We start from the raw sequence: 15,951 nt of genomic DNA on the forward strand, positions 1-15,951 counted from the left end.
AGCAGCATGTTTATTACAGTTTGTGCAGTTAGTTGATAATGAACAAACTTATTACTTCATTCAGTACAAAACATAGAAATTAGTATTCTACAGATCGAGAAATTATTTAAGAGTTTGGGAACCAATTCATGTTTTTTGCGGTCATAGCATCATCTTTTTTCTCATAGGAATCATAGTTCAGCAAAATTCCATATTCACCAGGCATGCAACTACTCATGTGTCTATCCTAATTTTAAGCTAAGAAGGCAATTGCCTTGTGAATGTGACAGTGTTCATGTGGAAAGTATCCTTTTTTTCTGTATTGTACACACACGGTTAGAATTATTTGTTTTGTACTCACTGTATACATTTTGACATCACAATATATTTTGCACATACTTGTTATAGTTATACTGTCCGTGAAAGCTTAAGTTGACACTCGTGTATGGTTGTTCCTGTCAGTTATTGTGCGGTGCTAACTTAGTTTGCACAGACAATAATATTGATGTCTTGTAAACAAGTTGATGACATGCTGTATCTCAAAATTGTTCGTATACAGTGAAGAACCAGTAGGTAGAACGAAATAAACCGTGGATCAGTTGCTAGCAAATATTCTTCATCTGTTACTGTATGTCACACCTCTCCACCCCACATTTCCTACTCCGTCTCCTGCCTCATAGCACCACTATATGTTTTTCATTCAGCAGGACTGAATTAAAGTGATTCATAGATTTGTCGGACTGTTGCACACTTACCATGAGAGCCTATGAGCATGATGCATTTGCATATTTGATCTAAAGATTTCTGGTACCTCCCACATCTTTGGAATATTTCCGTAGTAAAATATTTTGATAAGAGTCGGGCTTCTCAATTGCATTGAGATTATGTAAAAATTCTGGTATAAATTGCTACCATCAGCATTTTGTACCATGATGTATTTCACACAACACCGTGAGCAGGCATTCAATGGTGTAGCTATTAATTTTTGCGAAGGCATTTTCAGATAAAACAGTGTCAAAAGGGAATTTTCATTACTTGCTGGAAATAGATGAAAAGAAATGCAAAATTTTGTCTTACATGTGCTGAAAGAAACATAGGAAGGGAAAAAAAAAAAAAAAATCTGTTGGACTCTCCTGATGTTTATTCAGTCTGCTTGCCCATCTCATTTTGCCATAAGCAAAGCAAGACTTCTACCACTTTTTTTGTATCCTAGGTACACTAGTCTATTTTAGTGACATAATTGGTGTTCACTGGGATGTAAATGTTGGAGAATTTTTTCAGTATTGGTTTGGTTGGTCCTGCCAATGTGCATGTCAACAAAGCTTGAGCAGAACATTGGCAGTAGCTTGATTCTGTTTAACCTTTTGAAGTGTGATTACAGTTAGTGATTGTAGCATAGCCGAAGATGTGGTTAAGTTTGGAAGAGTGACAGTTTAGCTGATAATTGGTGAAGTCAACAAAATAAACCTTGTTATGGCTGGTCTTTTACATATGTCAGATTTTGACGAGTGGTTTGTGTTGCAACACTGACGATTCAGTGCAGGTCTGTGGTATTGTTAGGTTGAATGTTTCCCAAATATATCGGTGGTCATTTACACTGCTGAAGCTTAGGCCAGAAGCCCCCTCAGGTTCTTTTTGTTCTGTACACTTAGTGCCAGACACCTTATCTGGACTTATTGGCGGACTTGTTGTTCAGTATCACTGATGTGAAATATCATCTGTACTTGTTCTCTCCCAGTGACTGGGAAAAAGTATCTAACCATTATACTTAATTAGTTCAGTACATTGTTCTGAATAGTGAAACATTCTTTTCATGCTGTTACTAAAATAAGTTCACACCTTGATTTTTGAGGTAATCAAAAGTCTGTGAAATATGGAAGTGATCCTCTCTACAGTCAGTCAGTCAGTCAGTTATAATGATGTTTTGCTTTTTTCTTGTTTATGAACACCTTTGTGTCTCATGACGACAAATTCTCTCATTTTGTAGCAAGACAAGATTCTTTTCACAGAAAACATTGAATGGGTTGCCATGATTTACTTTTGGAAAGTGCCATTCCAGAAATTGCACATAGAAACATTTGAAAATGAGAATAGTGATCTCTGCTTTTGGCACTGTGTTTTTCTTCTATTGAGAGGAAGGAGAGGTTGATAGGGGAAGGTAGGGAAAGGAGCAGGTCATTAACTGTTAAACTAAGAAGGACCCACCTGTTGAGGCTGAACTGAGCGAGTGGTGCAGTGGTTAGCACACTGAACTCGCATTTGGGAGGACAGCGGCTCAATCGCGCGTCTGGCCATCCTGATTTAGGTTTTTTGTGATTTCCCTAACTTGCTCCAGGCAAATGCCGGGATGGTTCCTCTGAAAGGGCACAGCCGACTTACTTCCCCATCCTTCCCTAACCCGATGAGACCAATGGCCTCACTGTTTGACCTCTTCCCCCAAAACAACCCAACCCTCTTGAGGCTATCACCGTAAGGACGAAGCAGTCATTTCTGTCTTGGTAATTTTTATCACTATAAGCCTACTCACTTGAATTTCCTGTATGAGTCATTCCATGTCAAATCAACTAACAGTCTGAACCTTAATATCTCAGATTTGGATGATTTTTCAGGTAATGTACCTACTAACAGGTATCAGATAGATTATATAATGGTAAGACAGAGATTTAGGAACCAGGTTCTAAATTGTAAGACATTTCCAGGGGCAGATATGGACTCTGACCACAATCTATTGGTTATGACCTGTAGATTAAAACTGAAGAAACTGCAAAAAGGTGGGAATTTAAGGAGATGGGACCTGGATAAACTGAAAGAACCAGAGGTAGTACAGAGTTTCAGGGAGAGCATAAGGGAACAATTGACAGGAAGGGGGGAAAGAAATACAGTAGAAGAAGAATGGGTAGCTTTGAGGGATGAAGTAGTGAAGGCAGCAGAGGACCAATTAGGTAAAAAGACGAGGGCTAGTAGAAATTCTTGGGTAACAGAAGAAATATTGAATTTAATTGATGAAAGGAGAAAATATAAAAATGCAGTAAATGAAGCAGGCAAAAAGAAATACAAACGTCTCAAAAATGAGATAGACAGGAAGTGCAAAATGGCTAAGCAGGGATGGTTAGAGGACAAATGCAAGGATGTAGAGGCTTATCTCACTAGGGGTAAGATAGATGCTGGCTACAGGAAAATTACAGAGACTTTTGGAGATACGAGAACCACTTGTATGAACATCAAGAGCTCAGATGGAAACCCAGTTCTAAGCAAAGAAGGGAAAGCAGAAAGGTGGAAGGAGTATATAGAGGTTCTATACAAGGGTGATGTACTTGAGGACAATATTATGGAAATGGAAGAGGATGTAGATGAAGATGAAATGGGAGATACGATACTGCGTGAAGAGTTTGACAGAGCACTGAAAGACCTGAGTCGAAACAAGGCCCCCGGAGTAGACAACATTCCATTGGAACTACTGACAGCCTTGGGAGAGCCAGTCCTGACAAAACTCTACCATCTGGTGAGCAAGATGTATGAAACAGGCGAAATACCCTCAGACTTCAAGAAGAATATAATAATTCCAATCCCAAAGAAAGCAGGTGTTGACAGATGTGAAAATTACCGAACTATCAGTTTAATAAGCCACAGCTGCAAAATACTAACACGAATTCTTTACAGACAAATGGAAAAACTAGTAGAAGCCAACCTCGGGGAAGATCAGTTTGGATTCCGTAGAAATACTGGAACACGTGAGGCAATACTGACCTTACGACTTATCTTAGAAGAAAGATTAAGGAAAGGCAAACCTACGTTTCTAGCATTTGTAGACTTAGAGAAAGCTTTTGACAATGTTGACTGGAATACTCTCAAATTCTAAAGGTGGCAGGGGTAAAATACAGGGAGCGAAAAGCTATTTACAATTTGTACAGAAACCAGATGGCAGAGTCGAGGGGCATGAAAGGGAAGCAGTGGTTGGGAAGGGAGTAAGACAGGGTTGTAGCCTCTCCGCGATGCTATTCAATCTGTATATTGAGCAAGCAGTAAAGGAAACAAAAGAAAAATTCGGAGTAGGTATTAAAATCCATGGAGAAGAAATAAAAACTTTGAGGTTCGCCGATGACATTGTAATTCTGTCAGACAGCAAAGGACTTGGAAGAACAGTTGAATGGAATGGACAGTGTCTTGAATGGAGGATATAAGATGAACATCAACAAAAGCAAAACGAGGATAATGGAATGTAGTAGAATTAAGTCGGGTGATACTGAGGGAATTAGATTAGGAAATGAGACACTTAAAGTAGTAAAGGAGTTTTGCTATTTGGGGAGCAAAATAACTGATGATGGTCGAAGTAGAGAGGATATAAAATGTAGACTGGCAATGGCAAGGAAAGTGTTTCTGAAGAAGAGAAATTTGTTAACATCAAGTATAGATTTAAGTGTCAGGAAGTCATTTATGAAAGTATTTGTATGGAGTGTAGCCTTGTATGGAAGTGAAACATGGACGGTAAATAGTTTGGACAAGAAGAGAATAGAAGCTTTCGAAATGTGGTGCTACAGAAGAATGCTGAAGATTAGATGGGTAGATCACGTAACTAATGAGGAGGTACTGAATTGGATTGGGGAGAAGAGAAGTTTGTGGCACAACTTGACCAGAAGAAGGGATCAGTTGGTAGGACATGTTCTGAGGCATCAAGGGATTACCAATTTAGTATTGGAGGGCAGCGTGGAGGGTAAAAATCGTAGGGGGAGACCAAGAGATGAATACACTAAGCAGATTCAGAAGGATGTAGGTTGCAGTAGGTACTGGGAGATGAAGAAGCTTGCACAGGATAGAGTAGCATGGAGAGCTGCATCAAACCAGTCTCAGGACTGAAGACCACAACAACAACAATAACCTACTAACACTAGTTTAAATTTGAAATTTCAAATTTTTCTGACCTTTGATTTTTGCGTTTCAAGGGTTTAAAAATAAAAAAACTCCGTTTTTGATCAATCAATGATTGTTTTAAAAAGCTGTAGCTCAAAAACTATACAACCTAGAGAGCTCAAACTTGCACCGTTGTTTTCCACTATAAATTCCCTTCAATTTGATATGTAACATGACGGTGCTACCTAAATCTGAAAGTTTTAAACTATTCCCAAAAAACATTTTTTGAAATTTCCAAGATACGTACCCTCAGATTGCTGTATAAAAATTGTGTGTGTTGTCCAGTCTGACTGATTACATGTATGCAAAATTTCAAGATGGGATCTCTAAATGGGTTCTTGTATAAAATAATATTTTACTACTGCAATACACACTAGTGAGGTGAAAAGCAGACTATTTCTACACTATGAATACCAAGGTAGGCCTATGTAATTCTAACAAACTTAAAATATTATGTTAGCCTTTTTATGCAACATTACTCTCTTATTGTTTGTTAATTCATTAAATGATATTTTAATGCAAGAATAAAATATATAAAAAAAATAACTTAATCTTACACTTTTGTACGACATTCACTTTTTAATATAAAAAAACGTGAGATTTTCATATAGGGTCAAGGCTCTAGTTTTGGCCACGACCCCACTTATGGCCACCTTGATGTAATGGGGAAGCTACACTGCATCCTTTCATCATATATTATAAATGGGAGGGAAAACTAAAGCATCTGCAGTATGTCTTCATAACAGATTGCCTGAAACATAAGGCAGTCGCTTTCTATGTATTCCAGAAAAAACTGCTAGAAATCATAAAGCAAAACTTGCCTTTTGCACTTTAAAAAATTGTTTACTTTTCTGATGGCAGCACTGTACAATATAAAATAAGAAAATCTTCCTTAATTTGTGTTTGCATAAAACTTATTTTGAAGTTGATGCAGAGTGGGAGTTCCTTGCGACATCCCATGGCAAGAGCGCATGCGATGGCCTTGGCGGAACTGTGAAGCGGCTAGCTGCTAAAGCCAGCTTACAAAGGCCATATGACCAACAAATCTTAACACCCAAATCACTTTATTTATTTGCCATGGAAAACATAAAAAAAAACATTGACTTTGAATATTGCACAACAGAGGACTATGAACTGACCAAAGAATACTTACTTCCTCGTTTTAGTGACTCAAAAGCGATTGTGGGAACACAAAAGTTTCACTCATATAAACACTGCACACAGAATCAAATTACTGTCAAGCCTTATCATTTTAGTCTGGACGAGTCTCCTGAATATGTGACAACACTGAACCAAATAACACCGTCACATATGGAAAATATTACTGCTGGTTTTGTGACAGTAGCATATGATGACTCTTTGTGGCTAGGATGCATTGAAGAAAAATACAATGACATGTACCAAATAAATTTTTTACACCCAAAGGGTCTAGCCAAGTATTTTTACTATCCACAACCAAGAGATATATTAGATGTCCCAGGAAATACTCGTTTTACTAACGGCGAATCCAACAACAGCTACGGGAAGAACCTACACTTTAAGTGCCAAAGAAATGAAGTTGTCTTCTCTCGCTTTGGAAAAATATCTTAAAAGATCATTAAAAGAAACACGTTTAAATTGTTACACCTACCCTCACTAAGCTGTATAAATACCATGTGTATTAACTTTGTAAATACCAATTGGTATATACAGTTCTATCCATGCAGATATCAACAAGTTAATCTTTTTCCCAAGTGAAATTACTTACATGCCAATTTATGATATAAGGAGCTTGTTGTAAATGATTACAAATGATACTGGAAAACCAAAAAATAGTTAATCTCTGCCATTTACAACTAAGGATGAAGGTGAGTGGCTTTATTCAAAATTTTAACTTTTAGCATGTATATTACCAATTAAAATGTGTTCACCTCCTTTTGATGTATAGTTAAAAGAATCATGAACATTAAATTAAAGCAACATTGTATCATTTAATGAATTAACAAACAATAAGAGGATAATGTTGCATAAAAAGGCTAACATAATAATTTAAGTTTGTTAGAATTACATAGGCCTACCTTAGTATTCATAGTGTAGAAATAGTCTGCTTTTCACCACACTAGTGTGTATTGCGGTAGTAAAATATTATTTTATACAAGAAACCATTGAGATCCCATCTTGAAATTTTGCATACATGTAGTCAGTCAGACTGGACAACACACACAATTTTTATAAAGCAATCTGAGGGTACGTATCTTGGAAATTTCAAAAAATGTTTTTTGGGAATAGTTTAAAATTTTCAGATTTAGGTAGCATAGTCATGTTACATATCAAATTGAAGGGAATTTTTAGAGGAAAACAATGGTGCAAGTTTGAGTTCTTTAGGTTCTATAGTTTTTGAGCTACAACATTTTAAAACAATCATCAATTGATCAAAAACGGAGGTTTTTTTGGTTTTTAAACCCTTGAAACTCAAAAACCAAAGATCAGAAAAATTTGAAATCTCAAATTCCAACTAGTGTTGGAGGGTACATTACCTGAAAAAAAATTCATCCAAATCTGAGAGGTCATGGTTCAAATCGTGTAGTACAATTGGTTGATTTGACATGGAATGACCCGTATGATAATTTTCCCATGGTTTTGGGCCATAATAATGTAATACTTTTTAAATGAAAATTCCATTGCATAACTTAACAAAGAATTTTACGTATATTCAGAACCTACCCCCCTCCTCTCTCTCTCTCTCTCTCTCTCTCTCTCTCTCTCTCTCTCTCTCCACCCCTCTCCTCTCCCTCCCTCCCCTTGGACTCTGCTTAGAAAGTTTCATTGAAAATTAAGAGATCAAGAGCCAAGAACCAGATTGGAAAGGAAATACTTGTCTATAAAAACCTACTGAGGAAGAACATTAGTTCCTCAAAATATAAGCAGCACAGACACCACATGAAAAACTAGTTTTTTGTGGGTGAAATAATTTCATGACTTTACATGGAAATAAATTCTGATCCAAATGTTCCATACAACTTTGTAAGACCAGGGGGAAAAATGTGGTGAAGCAGTTATGTGTAGCAATTTGAGAACCAAAGATAATATTGAAAAGAATCCATGTGCAAAATAAATACATTGAACCTGGAAAGCCGCACATCAGCTGCCTTGGCATATGCCTGAGATTTGAAAAATGCTTAGAGATGTTTGATGAGGAAGAGAGAATTTTGAGTGTCCTATGAACACTTGAGGAAATTTGTCACGATAATCTTTACAATGAAGGGATAGCACTGTTACGAAGATATATGTAAATTATGTAGTGTACCCCCCCTCCTTGTATTTTTCGTACTTTATTAACAGTGTATATGCATAACAAGCATCAAAATACTCTTTGGATACATTCCCATTATTGTGTGTACATTTTCTGCATTTACCTTGCAGTTTTCGTTTTCACAGCGAAAAGTGTGTTACCTTCGTAGTACCACTGGGGTCAGTATGCCCACAAGCACATTGGAAGATCATCTCACTATGCTTTTTGTTTTTTTTGTTTTTACCTCCAAAATATGACTCTCTCCCTGATTCAGTTGTTCCTAGTGATGTTTTATATTTACAACACATTAAAATTTATTCATTAGTTTTAGCACTGAGTACCCCTGGAGACAGTATGTCCCCAATTTAAATTTTTTTTGTTCATTGGTCGTAATCTTTATGGAAATGGTACCATCACTGTTACATTGAACAACTGTAATGTATGTTTTTATGTTGGTTCATTAAGATACTGACTGTATATCCAGCACATTGCTTTGGGTCTATATGACCCCTTCGCGACACAGAGAGAAGAAACCTGGTAGTAAGGTTGGGGGGGGGGGGGGGGGTAAAGCACATTTAAATATGACACAAATGTTAACATTAGGCTAGACAACATATCAGTCAGTTACTACAGTCTTCATTTGGCATTCAGTCATCGGCTTCGCATACTCTCAACCATATTACAATCTTTCTACCTAACGTAGACGTCATGCTGCACTACAAATGTTAGTCACAACAAAAACAACCAAAATTTGAGGGAAGCTGTGAGGTATTCAAATTTCACAGACCAGCCTAATAATATTTTAGAAGTCAACAACAGAGAACTGCAGTAGTTCACCATAGTTGTCGATGTACTCTCTTTTTGAATTTGCTAACTACTTCAATACTTTTGAATTTTTAAAATGTGGTGACATCTGTTACAAAAATTTAGTATTTATTTTAGTGATTAACAATCTGCTGATGTTTGCAGTTTTATGTGTGGAGGAATCCTGTTTGACTGAGTAGATGGTTTTGTAATAAAGTGTAATCATCTAGTGCTTGCTGGTTTAAAGTTGTTTGTGGCAGCATTTTGTATGTGCTTACATATTGTCTTTTAATTGCATTATGTATTTGAGAATTTGGTGCAGATAGACTAATCCATGTACCACTTTATTGTGACTGAGTGCATTGTGTGTTGGTGGGTTTCATTTTGTGACTGTGCCCAGTATCCTGCTGTCATGTGCATATGCAAACAATAATACATCCCTGTCATCACTTTTTTGCCAGCTCAGTTGCGAAGAATACTTACTGCTCAAGTTTAGCATCAGTAGATTAAGTAGATCTATGTGCTAACAGCCTGTCATCTTACCAGTTCATTACTTCATTTTCCCCAGGCAGTTTTCAGCACCAATTGGAAACGTTGTTCACATTGTTACACTGAAGCATGTCTCTACTCAATTTTAGACAGTAAGTATTTACTGGGATTTAGTGGCTCATAATGGTCCATTCAGGATTGAGGTAAAGTACTGTTTTCATAGTGATAATTAAGCAATAAATTGAACATTGGTCATTGCCCTTCTCTGGAGTGTCATTCAGTGTCGTGCAGTACAGAGTAATAGTATCCTCAGATTGCAGAGAGCCAAGTGCCAAGCAGGTTCCAGAACTAGTCCCGTATTGGTTCATAATGTAGATATCAGAGGTGGTAAGATCTCGGGAGTCTCTCTAAATCAGTACTGTACTCAGGAAATGAGTGTTGGAGGCAGACATGAGAATCCATCATTGGCATTGTAGAGATGATAGTTCACCGTTGTCTTCCTCTGGCGTTTTAGAAAGTATTGAATACGTCTGTGTAGTGTGGATGAGTAATAAGAGAGCTAGTATAACATACAGTGTGGTGTTGCGTATGTGTTTTATGGATGAAGAGAACTGTCACAGTGAAGCACAGTGCCAACAAGAAGCCTAATCCTTTCGAATAGCACCAAGGGTACCTCCTACCTGAAAATCCTCATCTGATGATCAAGTCGCCACCAGCAGTGTCGCATGACTATTCTCCAGAAGAGACTGGACACTTTCTACTGTGTATTGTGCAAACAATTTGGAATTTTACCCAGGACACTGCCACAAAATCTAGTGCTCAGGAACTTTGTCACCAACTCCCCTCACATCACCGGAGAAATACTAGCATTTAACATTTCTTCTGCCACCAGAGATAAATGGATAATACATAGTTAAGTGCCACTGCACAGGCATGTGTTCGTAATCTCGGCTATGGCTGCAGTATGTGAACATATATCTGTTGGAATAACGAAACAACCAACCCATGTAATTTACACAGCCCACATGTCGTCTCCTGATGAAGCACTTTTGTTTATTGCAGATCATACGTATAGCCCATGTGAAAAAATGTCATGCCTAGAGTATCTTTAAATAAAATTTTATTCCCATGATAAATTCGATGGAAGAAAGTTTGGATTGTTACTGTCCATCAGTTAGAAATTTAAGGAATACTTGACACAGCTCACTTGTTTATCAAGCATGTATATATGTTCATCATGTACATACAACGGTGGGAGAATAATTTGCATCTAATTTGTAAAATCTGAAGGCCTTACATTCAAGAGTAGATAAGTTCAAATTCTGAAATGTCCTTTGCTTCTAAATGAACCCACCAAACATTTTTTGTTAGAGAGTGTTTGTTCACTGTACATACTTAAAACTGCATATATTTTCCAAATTAAAATTACTTCATTATGTAAACATCACATCAGTGTGGAATAACCCCCCCCCCCTCCCTTCCACACCCACCAATTGAAATAGAGCACATTATAGGACAGTTTTGTAATCTTCACCCAATACTCCCACCTGTATCACAAAGGGAAAGAAACTGTATGTATCTAGATGGTTGCTGTCTGCTTCAAAGTCAAATTTGCCTTTCCCGTTAGCTTGGCTGTCCATCTATGCACATTTGTTTTAATGTTCTTGGTTTAAACCTGTGACAAGTATTCCTACAGTGCCTTTCTATGCCCAGCTCTGCTTGAGGGCATACACAGCATTTTATTCTTTTTGTTGATGCTCACATAAGGTGAATCCCTATCCAGACCTAATATGGACATTTCTCTTCTGCCCAGCTCCATGTTGGTCTGAAAATCATAAAAACCTTTCTCTGCCAATTTATGATTTGGCGTCACTTCCATCTAAGGTTTCTTGTATGTTGGCCAGAATAAAGGTCAGCTGGACACTTTCTACTGTGTATTGTGCATCATCTCCCCTCCACCATCATCATCCTTGCCACTGCCACCACATCTGCAAGTGTTTTGTACCACACTTGTCAAAAATAGAAAACTTTTCCCTGTTTCTGATCCCTGACCTAGTGATTGACAGAAGGATAGATTATTGCCAGATAAGAAACTTGGTCGTCATTGGAGGGTGACTAGGAATTCCAGCATTTGCATGAAGTGATTCAGGAAATCTACAGAAAGCTTAAATGGTTAGACAGTAATTTGAGTCCTGCTCCTCCAAATTAAAAATCCAGTATTAACCCTGTAGTACCTGAATTGTTCTTGTTAATTTTTTTACATTTATTACTTCTTCCTTGTTAGTTGTATTGAAAAACAAGCATTTAAAGTGAAATGTTTTTACCTTTTTTGTTTTAATATACCATAATTTAACATATACATAATGCTAAGAACTATTGAGTGATGCATACATTTATATGGATAGTTTACACATCTTTCTACTGAAAGAAAGGAATCTATCACACGTGCAGATTACAAATGTAATGAGTTACTTGATATGGTATTCCATGTTCATATATTTTCACAATTGGTTGGTTCGTTCCATTACACTGGAGCTCATTTTCTACAGTACAGCAGTGGAGGGCTCATCAAAGTCCTTTCGGTGGTGTTGCAAATCTCCTCGCCTTCTCATCGAAGACTTATATCAGCAATAGTATTTTCATTTTTGCAGGAGAGTATCCAGGCATTGCATACAGTGACATCCAGAAACCAACTGAAAAGAGCCCAGAACCGTTACCTGTTGCAAATATTTGTTTTTTACTGATTCACATTTTGATTCCCTCAATCAGTTTCCCCCCATGCACATGTATTCTCTAAGGGTGGAGGTTTGAGGAAGTTGTATATTTACTTGATGGCTGAGGATATCTTTTAACGTTAGTTACTTGGTTCACACCATGTGGGTTTGCAGCTGCAGAAGCAATGGAGTTATTGTGGCATTTACACACAAAGAAGGTGGAGAAGTGGACAGAGGTTCAGGCCACTGTCTTAGCCTTCAGGTGGGAAACTGCCCCTAAAAAGTACAAGGCTCAGCAGTGATCAAGGGCATGAGGATGCAGAAGGCATCCTACCTACCCCCCCCCCCCCCTCTCTCTCTCTCTCTCTCTCTCTCTCTCTCTCTCTCTCTCTCTCTCTCTCTCCTTCCTTTTCCAGCATTAACAGTACCATCTTTCTCTATTCCCTCTTCTTTGGAAAGGAGCTATGTTTAGGGAGAACATTTCATAGTCCCAATGCCTCAAAAATCATGTTTTCTTAGAAAAATTACAGCAGCAACAGGCGTAATAGAATAATGCATAAAAATTATTAGAATAGTGTCATTAGTGCTTATTGTTGCTTTTAAGTAATGCTGAAAAATTAGTATCTGTTCCTGCGATAAAAATAATATTGCAGAAATACCCATGGTCTAGGGTTAGTGTCTTTGATTAGTAATCAAAAATATCCTAGGTTCTGGGTTTGAACCCCACCACTGCTTAAATTTTGAATAAAAATAAGCAATAGCGGCCAAAGACTCCTGGAATAAGAAGTTACCCTCACTCCGCCAGTGGCCTTGTCAAAGATGGCGGAGAAGCGGACAGAGGTTCAGGCCACTGTCTTAGCCTTGGGGTGGGAAACTGCCCCTAAAAAGTACAAGGCTCAGCAGTGATCAAGGGCATGAGGATGCAGAAGGCAATGAAAATCACTGCTGTAAAGACCCATACATGTGACTTGTAATTAAAAAAGTGTTATAATGATCTCTCCAATGGCAGTAGATTCTGGATTGGTCCCCCTTTTGGATCTCTACTAGGTTCTGCCAAGAGGGAGGTGACCATGAGAAAGATTGAACAACCAACAAAAGTATAACCCCCCCACCCCCGAAGAGTTGTGGGTGTAGAATGCCTAAAGTTTAGAAGTGGTAGTGAAGCTAGAAAATTTGATGAGGGAAACACTAAAGCTCAGTCTAGACACAGTGAAGTGAAATGGAAAGAGGGCAACCATATCTGGTCAGATGAGTATAGGGTAATATCAACAGTAGCAGAAAAAGTAGGGCAGAGACTAAGTTACTGCGAACAGTTCAGTAAGAGAGTTGTTTGCATTACACTCTACAGCGAACAAATGCCCAACAACAATAGTTCAGGTATACATGGCAACGTCACAAGCAGAAGATGAAGAGATAGAGAAAGAATATGAGGATATTGAACAGGTAATGTGTACTTAAAAGAAGATGAAAATCTTAAGAGTTATGGGGGATTATAACTTGGTTGTAGTGGAAGACATAAAAAACGGTTATTGGAGAATATGGACTTTGTAGTAGTAATGAAAGAGAAGAAACACTAATTGAGTCCTGGAATAAATTTCAGATGGCTATAGCAAATACTCTGCTCAAGAATTGCAAAAGGAGGTAAACTTGGAAAAGGTCTGGAGATACAAGAAGACGTTGGATTGTAAGGTGTACCCAGGGGCAGATGTACACAATTTGGTAAAGTTGAAGAGTAGGCTGAACTTTCATACTAATCAGGAATAAACACTGGACAAGAAGTCGGATACGGAAGTACTAATGAAAGAAAAGATATGCAAGAAGTTCTTTGAGGCAATAGATATTGTAATAAGCAGCTCACTCGGCTGTTCAGTTAGGTACAACCAAACACACAGCGTGCGCCGTTGTATTTGAGTGAGATACTGTGTGTGTGTGTGTGTGTGTGTGTGTACGTGCGCGCGCATGCGCGCACGCTTGTTTATTTGTATTGTCTAATTCTGATGGAGGCCTGTTGGGCCAAGAACTTTGTTTGACAGTCATTTTGTTGTGCCTGTATGTTAGTTGGATCTCTACTATATAGTGGGTAACAACTGTCCTTTTCATAATATTGTGAGAAATACAAGTCGCTTAGGAATGAAATAAATTGGAAGTGCAGGGAAGCTAAGGTGAAAAATGGCTACATGATAAATGCGAAGAAATGGATAAAGAAGTGATAGTCAGAAGGGACGACTCGGCATATAGAAAAGTCAAAACAACCTTGATAGGGAAGAGATAGGGGTCCAGTATTAGAATCAGAATTTGGAAGACTTAAAATCAAATAAGGCAGAAGGGATGGATAAAACTCCATCAGAATTTCTAAAATCATTGGGGAAGTGGCAACAAAATGGGTGTAAAATATAGGAGACTGGCAACACACCATCAGACCTCTGGAAAAAAATAGTCCACACAATTCCCAAGATTGCAAAAGTCAACAAGTGCAAGAATTATCATACAGTTAGCTTAACAGCTCATGCATGCAAGTTGCTGACAAGGCTAATTTACAGAAGAATAGAAAAGAAAACTGAGGATCTGTTAGTTGACAATTAGTTTATCTTTAGGAAAGATAAACCTATCAGAGAGAGAATTGTGACGTGGCGATTAGTGATGGAAGTAAGACTGAAGATTAATCACAGCAAGTTCGTAGAATTTGCTGACCTAGAAAAAGCATTTGACAGTGAAAACTGGTGCAAGGTGTTTGAAAACATGATAAAAATAGGGGTAAGCGATAGGGAAAGGTAGGTGTTATACAAGATGTACAAGAACCAAGAGGGAACAGTAAGAATGGGAAACCAAGAACGAATTGTATGCATTGAAAAGGGTGTAAGACAAGAATGTAGTCTTCCGCCCCTGCTGTTCGAGTAAGAGACTTAGCATCAGAACTGGTGATCACGAAGTAGATGAAGTTAAGGAATTTTGCTACGTAGGCAGCCAAATAACCCGTAACAGATGGAGCAAGGAGGGCATAAAAAGCAGACTAACACTGGCAAAAAGGGCATTCCTGGCCAAGGCAGGTCTACCAGTTCAAAGATCGGTCTTAATTTGAGGGTGAGATTTCTGTGAATGTATGTTTGCAGCACAGCATTGTATGGTAGTGAGACATATATTGTGGGAAAACCAGAACGGAAAAGAGCAGAAGAATTTGAGAAGTGGTGCTTTAGAAGAATATTAAAATTAAATGAACTCGTAAGGTAAGGAAAGATGAGGTTCTCCGCGATGAAAGGAATATATGGAAAACACTGACAAAGAGAAGGGGCAAACACTGACAAGGAGAAGTGGCAGGATGATAGAGCATCAATTAAAACATTAGGGAACAGCTTCCAGGGTACTAGAGGGAGCTGTAGGGGTTTAAAACTGTGAAGGAAGACAGAGGTTGGGATTCATCCAGCAAATAATTTTGGACGTAGGTTGCAAGTGCTGCTCTGAGGTGGAAAGGTTGTCGTGGGAGAGGAATTCGTGGTGGAAGACATCAAACCAGTTAGAAGACTGGAGGATAATAAAAGATAAATGAGATACGACAGTTGTTTAATTGAGGGAGTATTTACAGTTTCGTAATGTATTACTTTTCAAAACAATTAAGTCTGTTATTAAAGAATAGATGTTTTGAATGAGTTTAACGATGTTATAGTAGTTCATTGTTGTCTTAAAAACCAGCGAAAGTCTAGTCTTGTCATGCGTACCCTTAATGTAATGCTGACAACAATGAATTAATGATATTGCCAACACCTCTCTTCATTTCTTTGGTTATGGATT

General features: G+C 38.0%; 1 protein-coding gene across 2 annotated transcripts in view; it reads left to right on the forward strand.

Annotated features, from left to right (window-relative positions):
- LOC126091929 (terminal nucleotidyltransferase 4B-like) overlaps positions 1-15,951 on the forward strand; it is a 47,321-nt gene that overhangs the window by 1,610 nt on the left and 29,760 nt on the right. The gene's annotated exons all lie outside the window — the stretch shown is intronic.

This window comes from Schistocerca cancellata, chromosome 7, assembly GCF_023864275.1.
Source record: "Schistocerca cancellata isolate TAMUIC-IGC-003103 chromosome 7, iqSchCanc2.1, whole genome shotgun sequence".
Taxonomy (NCBI): domain Eukaryota; kingdom Metazoa; phylum Arthropoda; class Insecta; order Orthoptera; family Acrididae; genus Schistocerca; species Schistocerca cancellata.